This window comes from Hyperoodon ampullatus (assembly GCF_949752795.1).
Source record: "Hyperoodon ampullatus genome assembly, chromosome: 2".
Lineage (NCBI taxonomy): Eukaryota > Metazoa > Chordata > Mammalia > Artiodactyla > Ziphiidae > Hyperoodon > Hyperoodon ampullatus.
The window spans coordinates 117,331,595-117,348,447 of record NC_136915.1 but is presented as its reverse complement, the minus strand read 5'-3'; the positions used below and the strand labels follow the sequence as shown (position 1 = coordinate 117,348,447).

General features: G+C 36.9%; 1 pseudogene across 1 annotated transcript; it reads right to left on the bottom strand.

Annotated features, from left to right (window-relative positions):
- Positions 1–15,501: 15,501 nt before the first annotated feature.
- On the bottom strand, positions 15,502–16,388 carry LOC307068281 (olfactory receptor 10J1-like; annotated as a pseudogene). The gene has a single exon. The product of its transcript is annotated as an olfactory receptor 10J1-like (transcript).
- Positions 16,389–16,853: the final 465 nt, after the last annotated feature.

Sequence of the window (16,853 nt, the reverse complement as noted above, 5' to 3'; positions counted from 1 at the left end):
GCTTTTGACAAAATTCAACACTCATTTATGATAAAAACTCTCCAGAAAGTAGTCATAGAGGGAACCTACCTCAACATAATAAAGGCCATATATGACAAACCCACAGCAAACATGATTCTCAATGGTGAAAAACTGAAATCATTTCCTCTAAGATCAGGAACAAAACAAGGTTGCACACTCTCACCACTATTATTCAACATAGTTTTGGAAGTCCTAGCCATGGCAGTCAGAGAAGAAAAAGAAATAAGAAGAATACAAATTGGAAAAGAAGAAGTAAAGCTGTTACTCTTTGCAGATGACATGATACTATACATAGAGAATCCTACAGATGCCACCAGAAATCTACTAGAGCTAATCAATGAATTTGGTAGAGTAGCAGGATACAAAATTAATGCACAGAAATCTCTTGCATTCCTATACAATAATGATGAGAAATCTGAAAGAGAAATTAAGGAAACACTCCCATTTACCACTGCAACAAAAAGAATAACATACCTAGGAATAAACCTATCTAGGGAGACAAAAGACCTGTATGCAGAAAACTATAAGACACTGGTGAAATAAGTTAAAGATGAAACCAAGAGATGGAGAGATATACCATGTTCTTGGATTGGAAAAATCAATATTATGAAAATGACTCTACTACTCAAAGCAATCTACAGATTCAATGTAATCCCTATCAGATTGCCAATGGCCTTTTTTATGGAACTAGAACAAAAAATCTTAAAATTTGTGGAGACAAAAAAGACCCAGAATAGCCAAAGCAGTCTTGAGGGAAAAAAACGGAGCTAGAAGAGTCAGACTCCCTGACTTCAGACTACTACAAAGCTACAGGAATCAAGACAATATGGTGCTGGCACAAAAACAGAAATATAGATCAATGGAACAACATAGAAAGCCCAAAGATATACCCACGCACCTTTGGTCAACTAATCTCTGACAGAGGAGGCAAGGATATACAGTGGAGTAAAGACAGTCTCTTCAATAATTGGTGCTGGGGAAACTGGACAGCTACATGTGAAAGAATGAAATTAGAACACTCTCTAACACCATACACAAAAATAAACTCAAAATGGATTAGAGACCTAAATGTAAGATGGGACACTATAAAACTCTTAGAGGAAAACATAGGAAGAACACTCTTTGACAAAAATCACAGCAAGATCTTTTTTGATCCACGTCCTAGAGTAATGGAAATAAAACCAAAAATAAACAAATGAGACCTAATGAAACTTCAAAGCTTTTGCACAGCAAAGGAAACCATAAACAAGACGAAAAGACAACCCTCAGAATGGGAGAAAATATTTGCAAATGGAGCAACGGACAAAGGATTAATCTCCAAAATATATAAACAGCTCATGCAACTCAATATTAAAAAAAACAAACAACTCAATCGAAAAATGGGCAGAAGGCCTAAATAGACATTTCTCCAAAGAAGACATACAGATGGCCAGGAAGCACATGAAAGGATGTTCAACATCAGTAATTATTAGAGAAATGCAAATCAAAACTACAATGAGGTATCACCTCACACCAGTTAGAATGGGCATCATCAGAAAATCTACAAACAACAAATGCTGGAGAGGGTGTGGAGAAAAGGGAACCCTCTTGAACTGTTGGTGGGAATGTAAATTGATACAGCCACTATGGAGAACAGTATGGAGGTTCCTTAAAGAACTAAAAATAGAATTACCATATGACCCAGCAATCCCACTACTGGGCATATACCTGGAGGAAACCATAATTCAGAAAGGCACATACACCCCAGTGTTCATTGCAACACTATTTACAATAGCCAGGTCATGGAAGCAACCTAAATGCCCATTGACAGATGAATGGATAAAGAAGATGTGGTACATATATACAATGGAATATTACTCAGCCATATAAAAGAATGAAATTGGGTCATTTGTAGAGACGTGGATGCATCTAGAGACTGTCATACAGAGTGAAGGAAGTCAGAAAGGGAAAAACAAATATCATATATTAATGCATGTATGTGGAACCTAGAAAAATGGTACAGATGAACCAGTTTGCAGGGCAGAAATTGAGACACAGATGTAGAGAACAAATGTATGGACACCAAGGGGGGAAAGTGGCGGGGGTTGGGGGTGGTGGTGGGATGAATTAGGAGATTCGGTTTGACATGTATACACTGATGTGTATAAAATGGATGACTAATAAGAACCTGCTGTATAAAAAAATAAATAAAATAAAATTCAAAAAGATAGACTAATTCACTTTAGAAAAGCTCTGAAAATTGTAATTAGGTGTTGAAATTAATATTGAAAATATTGCAAAGGGGATGAACTTTTCATTACATTCTATCACTTTTTGGAAACACCAATTTTGGTTGACGTGGTTCTCCAATTTTAAACACACACATAAATACACACACACAAGCACACACATTCACAACAACATACACATACATCTGTAGCTGCTTTGTTTCTCTGACCATGTAAGCGTGGTGCACTCTTCCTTTTGGACAAAGCTATCAAACAGTTGAGCAACATCCTGTCTTGAACAAATAAAGCAGATGGAGTTGTATGCAAAACAGTCAAACAGGCTTTAGTTTAATATAAAAAAATAATAAAATAATAAAATAAAATAAAACTAAGCCTACTAAATAGAATTTAGGACTGTTGTCTGCATATACCTGTGAGTGTGTGTGTGTGTGTGTGTGTGTGTGTGTCCCCTTTTTTGTAATCCAAATGGACTGTATTCTGTGTACTGTTATATGACTTGCTTTTTCACATACCAATACATTTGAGATATCTTTACAAAACAATACATGAAGGTTTTTATCATTCATTTGAACAATTGCATATAGTAAGATTATAACATAATTTATTTACCCTATTCTAAATATCCATGAATATTTAGGCTGTTTGAAGTTTTTGGCATTTTTAAAGGGTATTATAAAGAAAATCACTTTATATATTAAGTTCATATATAATTGTACACTTTTGAGAGCACATCTATAAGATACATTCCTGAAAGTAATACTTCTTAGTTAGTGATATGTGCATTCAAAAACTTGATAACTATTACCAAACTGAAACCAAAATAAGATGTATTAATTTACACACTTTTCATATACTTATTAATCATTTGTACTTAATTTGCTGTGAATGTCCATTTACATATCTTGCTCATTTTTCATATTCTATCATCATTTTCTTGTAAGAGTTCTATAATAAGGAAATATGCCTTTTATTATACATGTTGCAGTATTTTTCTTCTGTTTACCATTATTACTGAGTTTGTGAGTTTGAAATTTTATTAGCATTTTATTTATGTGTTTATCAAGGCCTTCCTAACTCCAACATTATTTTTTTAAGTACCCATGTCTTCTATACTTTTTATGTTTCAGTGTTTGATTCATCTGGAATCAAACTGGCTGTAAGAAACAAAGATGTACTTCTTAAAATGAAATCAGATGCACCTTTTATTATTACCCATAACTAGGCCATTGTCTCAACACCATATATCGAATAATAAAAACGTCTCATATTTTTACTACATTATGCTACCGTATGCTAAATCTGCCCCTCCCCCCTCAATTATTCTTCTTTGGAATTTCCCCAGTTATTCTCATATTTAACAATTAATGGTATTTTTATTGAATTCTCATTGTATTCACAGAAATTTAATAAGCATCTTTAGTCTATAATACTGAGGCTTTCTACCCAAAGCAAGATTTAAATGGTAATGTTTGTCTTCTTTTGTGTGTTTCAGTAGGGTTTTAAAATATTCTTCATGTAGAAAATGAGTATTTTCTATTTCCATGTATTTGATCTGTTTTGTTTCATTTAGGAATGAGATATCTTCTTCCCTTATATTTTCTAAAGAACTATTATTTTCATCACTTATCTTTCCAGTTCATTCTCACTGGTATCTTAATCTAAATAATTCCTCAATTTATAAAGCTCTACATTTTATATCTATGTTTATTTCTGTCATTTTCAAAGTTCCATGTTACTTCCCCCTTCTGTCCTCCCTACCCTGTTAAAATTCCACAGACTATCATTTCATTGCATTCACCTTTAATTCACGTGCCCCTATCTTACCTGGCATAATACCAATTTTGGTTAAATCAAATTTTCCTCTTGTGCAGAGCACCCATGCAGCTGAACTTCACTGGTGGAAAATATATTCTTATGGTAACTGGTCTTACTTAGAAGTTATGACATTTAACACTAAGTGGGGTCTTGATGTTACTGGGGAACCCCTCTGTATTCCTGCCTACCATTTTTTCTCTCACCCTCTTTGCATCTTTTCACACATTCTTTTCTATTCTCTAACTTCCAAAGATTCTTCCTTATCCTTTTTTAAGCACATGACTTTAGTTTCTATTTCATTAAGAACAATTAAAGCAGTTAGGAGAGATCTTCCATGTAGTCCCACCAACACATCAACCCAACCATGTGCATCTGTGCTCAGTACCAATCCTTGTGTTCTCTCACTGTGCGGAGCACTCCATGTACTTCTAACAAGACCATCTATGCACTTGTGCACTGCACCCCAATCCCCTTTCCCTTACTCAGGACTTTGCTTTAGCAGTTTTCCTCTATGTCTTTTGAATCATCAAATTTACATTAGATCACTTTCATTTACAAACTTATTTGCTTGTAATTTTCCTCATCCTAAAAGAACAAACATAAAGGCCAACAAAAACAACCTCCCTGTGATCCCATATCCTTCCCCAGCTACGGGCTCATTTATTTGCTCCCTTTTACATCAAAACTCTTTGAAGGAATTTCATTGTCTTCAGTTTCTCTCCTTTGTTCTCTTGAATTCACACGAAACAGGATTTTATCACCATCTCTCATACAGATTTTTTTTCAATGAGACCGAAAACCTCATATTGCCAAATCTAACAATCAATTCTAACACAACGTACTTGGCATATTGGCAGCATTGGACCCAATTGACTCATTTCTCTTACTCGGAAATCTCTTTTCATGTCGTTTCCAGGACACACACTTTTTTAGTTTTCATATTTTCCCCTTCCAATGTCATTTCTCTTTTCTCCTCAATCTCATGATGTTGGACTACCTCAAGTTTCAGCCACAAACCACTTCTGTATTTACAGTTGCAACCTACTGATCACTTCCTCTTCTGGCTTTAAAAAATTCACAAACTTAAATCTCCACTCCATATTTCTTTCCAAAATCCAAAGTTGTATGTTCAACAGTCATCCCATTTTCTCTTCTTGAATATCTGCTCAGCATCTCAAATAGAACATGTCCCCAACTGAACCGATAAACTCTTCACTCAAAGGGACACTTTGTTCCAAGCTGCCATCACCTCTAACTTGGACCACAGCAGCAAGGTCCTGACTGGCCTCTCCCTGCTTCTCCTTTGGGTCTGGGGGTTGATTACAGTAGCAGTCAGAGTAAAGATTTTAATGTCTAAATCAAATCAGGTAGCCCCTTTGCTCAGATGGCTCTACAATGAATTTTTAACCCTCTTAGAATAAAATTCAAAGTCCTTACCATAGCTTATAAGACCACAGTTTCAATCTTCCCCTTAATTGCCTTGGTCATTACCTTCCAGCCACACTGGCCTATTTTTTGTTCCTCACACATGCCAAGGTTAACCTCTCCCTAGATCTTATCTTAGCTTGGAGCACTCTTCCCCACATTCTATGTGGCTCACTCACTCCTTCATTCATTCTTCTACTCAAACATCACCTTTCCTGACCACCTGATCTAAATGGGCTACTGTTTCATGCTGCCAGGAATGACTATCCTTTTGTCCTTTTGTCCTTTTGCTTTTTCTCCAAACAACATCACTTCCCAAAATAACATTTCATATAACTTATATACTTTTAAAATCATCTATGTTTCTCTTGGAAAATAAGTTCTGTGAAAGCAGGAACTTTGCTTTGTTCACTGCTTGTTTGTTTTTGTTAGTGATTTTTGCTCTCCTCTGTTTGGTATTTTGCCTGGAATACAGTTTTCCATCCCTTATTTTCAACCTTCCTGTTTTGTTTTAGGTAGTGATAAGTGCTAAAAAAAACCAAAAAACCAAAAAAAACCATAAAACACCTAATAGAGTGCCCACATTGGTGGGCATTACAATAGATGAAGTGATCAAGGAAGGAATCCTTAAAGATTACTTCTCATTTTAGTTGAGGTTTGAATGATAGAGAATGAACATGCACAAATGAATGAATGGGAATCTGGAGAAAAAGAGCACTCTAGACTGAAGGAATAACAAGTATAAAGTTCCTAAGTGGGAATAAACCTATGTTGATAGTTACCGGACTAGTAGGTAAGAGGTTAGACATAAGAGATGAGGTCATTCTTAATGACATGGAGTGACAAGGACAGGTAGGGCCTATAGGTCATCATGAGGAGAGTAAATTATATTCCAAATACAATGGGAATCCATTGGGTATTTTTAATTAGGGTAAGAGCATGATCTGATTTTCATCTTTAAAATATAACTTTGGCTGTTGTGTAAAGAATTGATTGAAAAAGAATAAGAATAAACAAGGAGAGTAGATAATGAGAGAAGATTGTTTCTGTATAGGAGCAGTTTCAGTGGAGATGGAAGGAAATGGCTAAATTTGTTTTGTATGTAGAACTGAAAAACTTGTCAGGAAATACTACTCAACATGGCCTCAAAGGCTAATTTTCTCTCCCCTTTCAGTAATTTGGCAAAGAGCTGACAGTGGAAGAATAGGTTGATACTAGCTGCTGAGTTCTTGAAGCTCCCTCTTCTAACAAGGATCTTTCAAATAAGAAGCTCCTGTTGTTATGTAGTCACTTAGATGTTTCCTGTTCCTCTTTTTTTTTTAAATAAATATGCCACTCCTGTGAAATAATGTATAATTATATCAACTTTACAGAGAGAAACATTTGACAAAATCCAGCACGCATATATGACAAAAACTCTTAGTAAGTTAAGAATCGAAGGGAATTATCTCAGTTTGATAAAGAGCATATCAAAAAAAATCAATAGGATCATACTTAATGGTGAAAGACTGAATGCTTCCTCCCTAAAATCAGGGGCAAGGCAAGGATATCTGCTCTCACCACTCTTATTTAACATGGTAATAGAAGTTCTGCCCACTGCAATAAGACACAAAGAGGAAATAAAAGGCATATAGGTCAGAAAGGAAGATGTAAAACTGCCCCTATTTATGTGGGTGACATTATTATCTATGTAGAAAGACCCAAGGTATTTGCAAAAACAAAATAAAACAAAAAAACTTCCTAGAACTAGTGAGTTAGATAAGGTTACAACATACAGTATCAACATATGAAAATCAATCACATTTCTATATACTAACAGTGAAAATGAGGGAACCAAGATTAAAAGCACAATATCATTTACAGCAGGGGTCCCCAACCCCTGGGCCATGGACCACTACCGCTCCATGGCCTTTTAGGAACCAGGCTGCTCAGCAGGAGGTGAGAAGCGGGAGAGAAAGCAAAACTTCATCTGTATTTACAGCTGCTCCCCATGGCTCACATTACTGCCTGAGCTCCACTTCCTGTCAGATCAGCAGTGGCATTAGAATCTCATAGGAGCACAAACTCTACTATGAACTGTGCATGCAAGGGATCTAGTTTGAGTGCTCCTTATGAGAATCTAATGCCTGATGATCTGAAGTGGAGCTGAGGCAGTGATGCTAGTGCTGGGGAGCAGCTGCAAATACAGATTATCATCAGCAGAGATGTGGCTGCTTCCAGGCTCATATCAAAGCCTGGTCAGTGAGTGGCAAGTGAAAACAATCTCAGGGCTCCCACTGATTCTGCATTATGGTGAGTTGTATAATTCTTTCATTATATATTACAATGTAATAATAATAGAAATAAAGTACACAATAAATGTAATGCACTTGAATCATCCCAAAACCATCCCCTCACACACACCAGTCTGTGGAAAGATTGTCTTCCACAAAACCATTCCCTGGTGCCAAAAAGGTTGGGGACCACTGATTTACAGTTTCTCCAAAGAAAATGAAACACTTAGGTATATGCTTAACAAAACATGTGTAAGATTTGTATGCTGAAAAATTACTAAATGCTGGTGAAAAAAATCAAAGAAGACTTAAATGGAGAAGCATACTTTGGACATGAACTGGAAGACTCAACACTATAAAGTTGTCAATTTTCCTTAAATTGATCTATAGATTTAATGCAATTCCTGTAAAAATCCTGGCAAGCATTTTTGTAGACATAGACAAGCTTATTCTAAAATTGATATGGAGTTGCACAGGCCTTAGATTAAAGATCTAAACTAAAATAATCCTGATAAAGAAGAATAACGTGAGAGGAATCACTCTACCCAAAATTAAGATTTACTATACAGCTACCTTAATCAAGATACTGTGGTATTGGTGGAGCAGTAGACACATAGATCACTAGAACAGAGTGGAAAACTCAGAAATTGATGCACAGAAATACACTCAACTGATTTTTGACAAATGTGCAAAATGGAGGATGGTAGCCCTTAAAAAAAATTGAACTGAAGCAATTGGATATCTGTAGGCAAAAATTTAACCTTGATCTAAATCTCACAGCTTATTACCAAAAATCTCACAATGGATCATTGACTTAGATGTAAAAAATAAAACTTTAAAACTTCTAGAGAAAAATAACAGAAAAATGTGTAAAATATGGAAACAAAAAAGACCCCAAATAGCCAAGACAATCTTGAGAAAGAAGAGTAAAGCTGAGGTATCATACTCCCTGATTTTGAATTATATTACAAATCTACAATAATCAAAACAGTATGGTACTGACACCAAGACAGGCACATAGATCAGTGGAACAGAATAGAGAGCCCAGAAATCAACCCACTCTTATATGGGCAATTAATCTATGACAAACAAAACAATATACAATATACAATGGGGAGAGGGCAACCTCTTCAATAAATGGTTTTGTGAAAACAGGACAGCTACACGCAAATGAATCAAACTAGACTACTCTCTCATACCATGCACAAAAATAAATTCAAAATGGATTAAGGACTTAAATGTAAGACCTGAAACCATAAAACTTTTTAGAGGAAAACATAGGTAGCAAACCCTTTGACATTTATCTTAGTGATATTTTTTTGGATATGTCTCCTCAGGCAAGGGCAACAAAAGCAAAAATAAATAAATGGGACCACATCAAGCTTAAAAGCTTTTGCACAGTGAAGGAAACTACCAGCAAAATGAAAAAGCCACCTGGTGAATAAGAGAAGATATTCACAAATGATAGATCCAATAAGGGATTTTTAAAAAAGCTCATACAATTCAACATCAAAAAAACCAAACAACCCAATTGAAAATGGACAGAAGACCTGAATAGACATTTTTTCCAAAGAAGACATACAAATGGCCAACAGGCACATGAAAAGATGCTCAACATCACTAATCCTGAGGGAAATGCAAATCAAAACCACAATGAGACATTACCTCACACCTGTCAGAATGGCTATTATCAAAAAGATAACAAATAACAAGTGGTGGTGAGAATGTGGAGGAAAGGGAACCCTCATACACTGTTAATGGAAGTGTAAATTGGTAGAGCCACTATGGAAAACAGTATGGAGATTCCTGAAAAAATTAAAAATAGAATTACCATTTGACCCAGAGATTCCACTCCTGAGTATTTATCAGAAGAAAACAAAAACACTAATTAGAAAAGTTGCAGCAGCCGCAGAGCACAGGGAGATCAGCTCGGTGCTTTGTGACCGCCTGGAGGGGTGGGATGGGGAGGGTGGGAGGGAGGGAGATGCATGAGGGAAGGGATGTGGGAACAGATGTATATGTATGACTGATTCACTTTGTTATAAAGCAGAAACTAATAAAAAAAAAAAGAAGTAGCACACACAAATATAATAGCACACATAATAGCAGCACTGAATTATACATGAATGGGCAAACTAATATTTTATTTGTCAAGACTAAGTAGTTTTGGGAGGTGAAGAGACCAGACAGAAAGCAAAATGTTTTTTGATCAATCCAGGAAGGCTCCATAATGAAGATGGAACTTATTGTACAATTTAAAGTGGGAATAACCAGTCCGGGTAAGAGAAGAGAGGTACAGTACAGTTTCATATTCAGTTAGGAAACAACATTTTTATTTGTTTTAAATGAAGACAAACCACTATACTTTTTTGTTCCCTCTCAGCAAAGTCAGGAAAAAATGCCTATAGATTCATAGAAAATTTGGATCATTAAACAAGCAAAGAGTATGTTTTCATGGAATGTTCCTTTAAAATTTTTTTTTCTCACAGTGGAAATCTATAAGGAAAAACTGATATAAGAAGATTCTAAAAGTAGAGGAAAAAAAAAGATTTCTACTTGTAATTCCAGATACTTCTAAAATGTGACCAATTACCAATCATGAAACAGAATGTAAAATAGTCACTTTAGGTAGAACCTTTTCTTTACTTAGAAATGAAATGAGTTTAAGCAGTGTCTACTGTGGATATTCCATGAATTACAGTTTTTGGCTTCTTCAACGGCTTTAATATTTGTGAGTTTCTAATGCAGTGGGCCCTTGGAAGTAGGCTGATCCTGGGATAAAAATAATCATATTTCTGCTTTTGTAGTTTACCACTGAATTCTTATTTTCCAATAAACTTGTCTATATTGCTGTGTTTAATGGAAACATATTGCTGTGACCACACAGGTATGCATCCACCAATTATTCAAACCCACTCAGTTATGTAATTCCCCAAACACAGCATGATTTCATCTAGAACAAGAAAATCAGAAGTAGAATTAAGGGCCCCCAAAGACAGTCCTACTTGTATATTTTACTAGCAATCTTAATGTCATTGGTGTGCACATGTCCACATAAAAAATGATCAGCAAGACACAGATGATAGTTGATAAATTTCAAACAATATTGGGTGCAAAAATGTAGTATAATAAAGGAATTTGGACAGTCCCTTTAAATCTATTATGATTGGATTTGGTTGAATGTTGACATTTATCACTAGTTTCAGAATATTGGTGTGATTTTTGTCCCTATCATCTATCACCTAAGACATGCTCATACCTATACAAAAAACAGCCAACTTATTTAAATAATACGTCATGTTTTCATTGCATTATCTAAGAGAATAAAGTTGTTTAAGTGGCAAAATTGTCTCAGTTCTATGAGCCTCTACCATATGAGAGAAGATGTGGGAAGCTACATGCTATTGTGGAAAGATTCCCAGGATTATAGCTGATCAAATTGGGTCTGAATGTCAAAGCTGTATCTATTCAATGTGGAAAATCACATCTCTTTTCTGACAATGACTTCCCTCTATAAAGATATGTTTATGATTAAAATGTATTACTACTTGAGAAAGGGTAAAAAAAAAAAAAAAGAAAGAAAAGTTGCATGCCCCCCAGTGTTCATTACAGCATTATTTACAATAGCCAAGATATGGAAGCAACCTAAGTGTCCATCAATAGATGAATAGATAAAGAAGATGTGGTAAATATTTACAATGGAATATTATTCAGCCATAAAAAATGAAATCTTGCCATTTGTGACACCATTGATGGACCTAGAGGGTATTATGCTAAGTGAAAGAAGTTAAGCACATACTGTATGATTTCACTTATATGTGGAATCTAGAAAGCAAAACAAATGAACAGAAATAACAAAACAGAAATAGAGTCATAGGGAACAAACAGATGGTTGCCAGAGGGGAAAGGGATAGGAGGAGGAAAGAAATAGGTGAGGGATATTGAGGTACAAACTTCCATTTGCAAAATAAATGAGTCATGGTTATGGACATAACTATGTACATCTTTGTATGGTGACATCGTAGCTAGGTTATCATGGTTGATCACTTTGAAATGTAAAAAGTAAAAAACAAAAGGAGACTTAAACCAATGGAAAATAATACTATGTTTTTAATATGGAGGCTCAAGATCATTAAAATGTTAGTTTTTCATAAATTAGTTAATAAATGCAATAGGATTTCAATAAAATAATACCAGAGTTTGGTTCGCTTGTGTGTATGTAACTGTGCTGAGTATGTGTGTGCGTTGGGGAGGGGTGTAAGTTAAACAAGCTGCTTCTAAAATTTATATGAAAAATTTAAACAGGCAAAACACCTAAAAATATTCTGAAGAAGAATAATGGCAGGTAACTATTGCTATTAGATAATAAAACATTTTTAAAAATCTATGATAATTAATGTTGTTGACACATTAAATAAATATATAAATGCAACAGAATAAAAATTCTACAGTATTTCCATATTTCACATTGTTTCAGAGGACTTTCGTTTGCCCCAGGGAAGGGTAAGCCCAAAAAAATCCAGAAAAAAAAGGTCAATTGAATTCCAAAAATATTTTTTTAAACTCATAACTAAAACATTTGTCTTAAAAGCTGAAATAGTTTTTAACTTTAGCAAACTTTTCTAGAGAGGAAAGCTACATTTAGTTTACAAAGAATTTTGAATATCAAAAGTCTAAGCACTGAAAGTACTTTGTATGTGAAATGTATAATGTAAACTACTGCAGAGTTAGGAAGAATTTAGGTTTTTCTGCCAAAATAAAATAAAGGTATACAGGTTTGTGGAGAAGATAACACTGGAGTTAGTTGGATACTGGGGAAGGCCCACTCTTCGATCTACCAGCAGATACCAGGTTTACCCTGCTGTAAGGAAGGACGGGTGGCAACTGATAAAGCAGAAGAGATATGTCACTCACTTCCCAGCCTCAGAAAACACATGAATCCTGGTGGAGCAGGAAAAGTTGAGTGATACATCCAAGTGGATGTCTTGGTGACACCCCACTGTGTCTTATTTACTCCATTATAGGGTCAAGGGTGCAACTGAATGTCCAATTGCCCTCAAGCAGTGGTTGAGAAAGGGCCAGTGGACCTAGAGTAGTCACAAGGAAGATGAAGTGAAGGAACCACATTGATTAAAGAGCATGATAAGACCAGAGTCATCACAATAGATAACAAGGATGACCTCGGGAGTTCATGTATTTATATAGAAATCCAACATGGACAGGTGGAAGTGACCATGGATCAGGTTCCTCTTCCTCCATGCTAAGAAAACTAGAAGACTTTGTTACCAACCCAGGGTTCTTGGACTCCTTAATCAATAGAAACTGATAAGAGGTCAAACTAGAAATTCACGCAAGGCTTTACTGAGACTTGTGTTGTGGCACAAGGGAGTGAAAGCAAATAGCAGGTCCCCTCGCTCGCTCCTGAGTGGGGGTGAGCTGGTCCCTTAAATGGGGTGAGGGTAGGGGTGGACCCTTGGGTCAAGCCAGAGGGGTGGCTTAGGTGGTCTGTGCACCCACTTGGTGGTGCTTTGTGCAGGGATCATGTGCAGGACTCTGCTTTTGCTTGACACCTCAGAAGTGGAAGTTGGGTTTTTGGTCGTTTTGTATCTTTTTTTTATGAATTTATTTTTATTTATATTATTTATTTTTGGCTGCGTTGGGTCTTCGTTGCTGCTCACGGACTTTCTCTAGTTGCGGCAAGCGGGGGCAACTCTTCATTGCGGTGTGCTAGCTTCTCATTTTGGTGGCTTCTCTTGTTTAAAAGCATGGGCTCTAGGTGCATGGGCTTCAGTAGTTGTGGCACATGGGCTCAGTAGTTGTGGCTCGCGGGCTCTAGAGCGCAGGCTCAGTAGTTGTGGCGCATGGGCTTATTTGCTCCGAGGCATGTGGGATCTTCCCAGACCAGGGTTTGAACACGTCTCCTGAATTGGCAGGTGGATTCTTAACCACTGTGACACCAGGGAAGTCCCAGTCGTTTTGTATCTTACTGTTCGTAATTGCCTGACTGCCATGTGTGCAGTTATTTTTAGGCCCTTATAGTTTCTTTGTATTCTGTTGCTGGACGAGAGTTTTGTACAGGTTCAAGCACTGTAACAAAGGGTCCCAGGTCCCAGGTCCAGCCTGTCTCACCTGCACCAGAACTTGATTCACCCAGAGGATAATGGGAAAGAAAGGGCAGGAGCAGGACCTTGAATTTCATTGTTTACTCATAAAATGACTTAATTACTAAATTGCCCCAGTTTACATGAAAAAGACTAGATGACTTTTTTCTGTCAGGCAGATTGGGAACTCAGAATTACAAAGTAGACTGAACTGCAGAACTGTTTTAAAGTTAGATTTTTATGTGCTTGCATGCATAGCCTATAAAATGCGCAATGATTTTAGAGATGTTGATATCTTTGTATTTCAAAAATATTTTATAATGAGAACACTGTGTACTCATGTGTATCTTATGTATCTTTTAATAAATAGATCAGTATAATAATTTTTATTTGCTCAGTAATTATCCATTTTGATCATTATAGTTTGATTCAACACATATCTTGTGTCACAAATTGATTCTAAATTTCACCCTGATTCTTTTTTATATTTTTAAGGTGAGGAGCAGTAAATCGCCTTTTATTATTCCATTTCTAATTCAGTTGCTTTAATTTTATGGAAGTTTTCATGTCAAAATCCTTTACTGTTGACTCTTTTCAGGTTTTCAGGACTAATGAAATTACCTAATTTATCAGAAAGGTGTTATGCTGACTCTTTTCATATTTCCATTTAATTCTCTTTCTTTATCTTTGTGACTTAGCTTAAAAAGGGCAGGAGAGGACCCAACCTGAAGGACCTTTTCTAAACTCTCTTTGGCTCCTCCTGACCCTCCCCTTGTACTTCTGGCTTCTCTTGCTCTCCTACCACAGGAAGCTCCAATTTGGATCTGCTTCTAACTTTTCTTTCTTTTCAGCCAATTTCACAGCATTCTTTCAGCAATTTGCTCCCTGAGCTGTTAGTCTTCTCTTCCTCTGAGCCTGCTGTGCATCCTGCCCATGAGGAAAACCCTTCTTTCAGCCCCGCAGGGACTTCTTTATGTGGCTCATCTCTAGCCAGGAGAAGCGAAGCATCAGACCAAGTCATGTGCACTGCATGCCCATCATATGCAGTTAGGAGTTCTCTCCACTTAACTCCCTCACTTCCCATTCCATGGTTCCCTTTCCTTTGAAGTCCCACATGTTTGAAAATATTCTCTCTAGAAGGATTTTAGTTCACTGCAAACCCATTTCCTAAAAGATATCTATATTTTTGCTTTGCTTATCTTATTAAATCAAAAGACACTTAGATTTCTACACAATATCCTCCCTAGTGACCACTTGTTCAAGCATCCAATTTATGTTAAAAGAGGATTCAGTGGAGTGGCGATTTTAATGTGGTTTATACCACATTAAAAAGTGGATTGGTCACTTTAAATTTAAGCTTGAGATAAACACTAGATCACATTCTGACCCTGTAATTATCTACTGGAATACAGCCAATGGGTGTCTTTGAGTGACTTTTGCTTTTATTTATGTTAACAAAAAGTTGGGGAAGTGAAAATCAATTATTAGAGGCTAGACCCCAGCTCCCTGGCCATGATGTGTGAGACTTCACTAATCATCTGAAATCTTGGTTCTTTAACTTTACCTATATAGGCTTCCTCCTGGAAGGCATGCACACCTATTTGGGTAGGGATTTCATCTTAGGAAAGGGATTTCCTATCACAGAGCATCCTGGACTTCTTTGTTTCTTAGACTATACACAACAGGGTTTAGTAAAGGTGTGATGACAGTGTAGGTCACTGAGATCATCCTTGGTGTTCTCTGACTTGGGCTTGGGGTAGGGAGTGGAGGCACAGCCATAGTGGACAATGACCACAGTGAGGTAGGAGGCACAGATGGCAAAGGTCTTCTTCCGGCCCTCAGCTGAGGTGATCTTGAGAATGGTGGAAATAATGAGGATGTAGGAGATGAAGAGGAAGGTTGCAGGGCCTGTAATGACCAAGAGGCTGATAATTAAGGTCAGGATATCATTGATGATTGCGGTAGCACAGGCCAGGTCCAACACAGGTTGAACATCGCAGAAAAAATGCTCAATCAGTGACTTGCAAAAGGGCAGTCTGAAAATGGCCACAGCCTGAACCAGCGAGAGTGAGAACCCCGTGGCACAGACTGAGGATGCCAGCCTGGCACAGACCTTCCAGTTCATGATGATCGAGTAATAAAGTGGCAGATGACCGCATAGCAAGCATACCCCTTTACTGCCAATAGGAGGCAGTTGGTGATGACAAAGCCAAGGAAGAAAAAAAGCTGAGTCCCACAGCCCTCCAGGGAAGTGGATTGGCTCAGACCTACAAGGCTGGAAAGCATGCGAGGGATGATGACCAGGGAGTAGAAAGTCTCTGATAGGAGAGGACACTTAGAAATAAGTACATGGGGGTGTGGAGGTGATGGTCAATGCGGATTACAGTCACAATGATGACATTACCAGCCAGAGTTAGAATATACACGGTGAGAAACGCCACAAAGAGTGTGAGCTGATGTTCTTGGAAGTGGGAGAAAACTTGGAAAACAAACTCTCTTACCTCTGTGTGATTGGCTGTCCTCATTGAAGATCTCAGGTCTGAAAGACAAAGTCAGTACCACCTCTTTGGACCAGACACTGCCCTGCCCTCTGGTGAGCACACTGGTCAGAGCAAAGATTCAACACCACAAAGACCCAGTTCAAAACTTCATGAATCAACTGCCTTTTCTAGGGACATGGCAGACTAGGCCTAGAACTGGAATTAAAGATACAGAGAATTTGAGCAACACTATTTAAAAGTTTGAGGTAAAGCATTCTTTTCAAGTACTCTTGGGTCATGTAAAAAATGACAACCTATGTATGGCTCATGAAATTGGTCTCAATTTTTTCTTAAAACTGGATTTTCTTAAAATGTAGACCACAGTCTCAGGCCAGAGTGTAATTAAGCTAGAAATTGTCACAAAAAGGAACTTGAAAAATTACAAATAGTTGATAATCTAACCAATGGTTCAAAGAGGAACTAATAATGGAAGTTAGAAAATATTTAGAA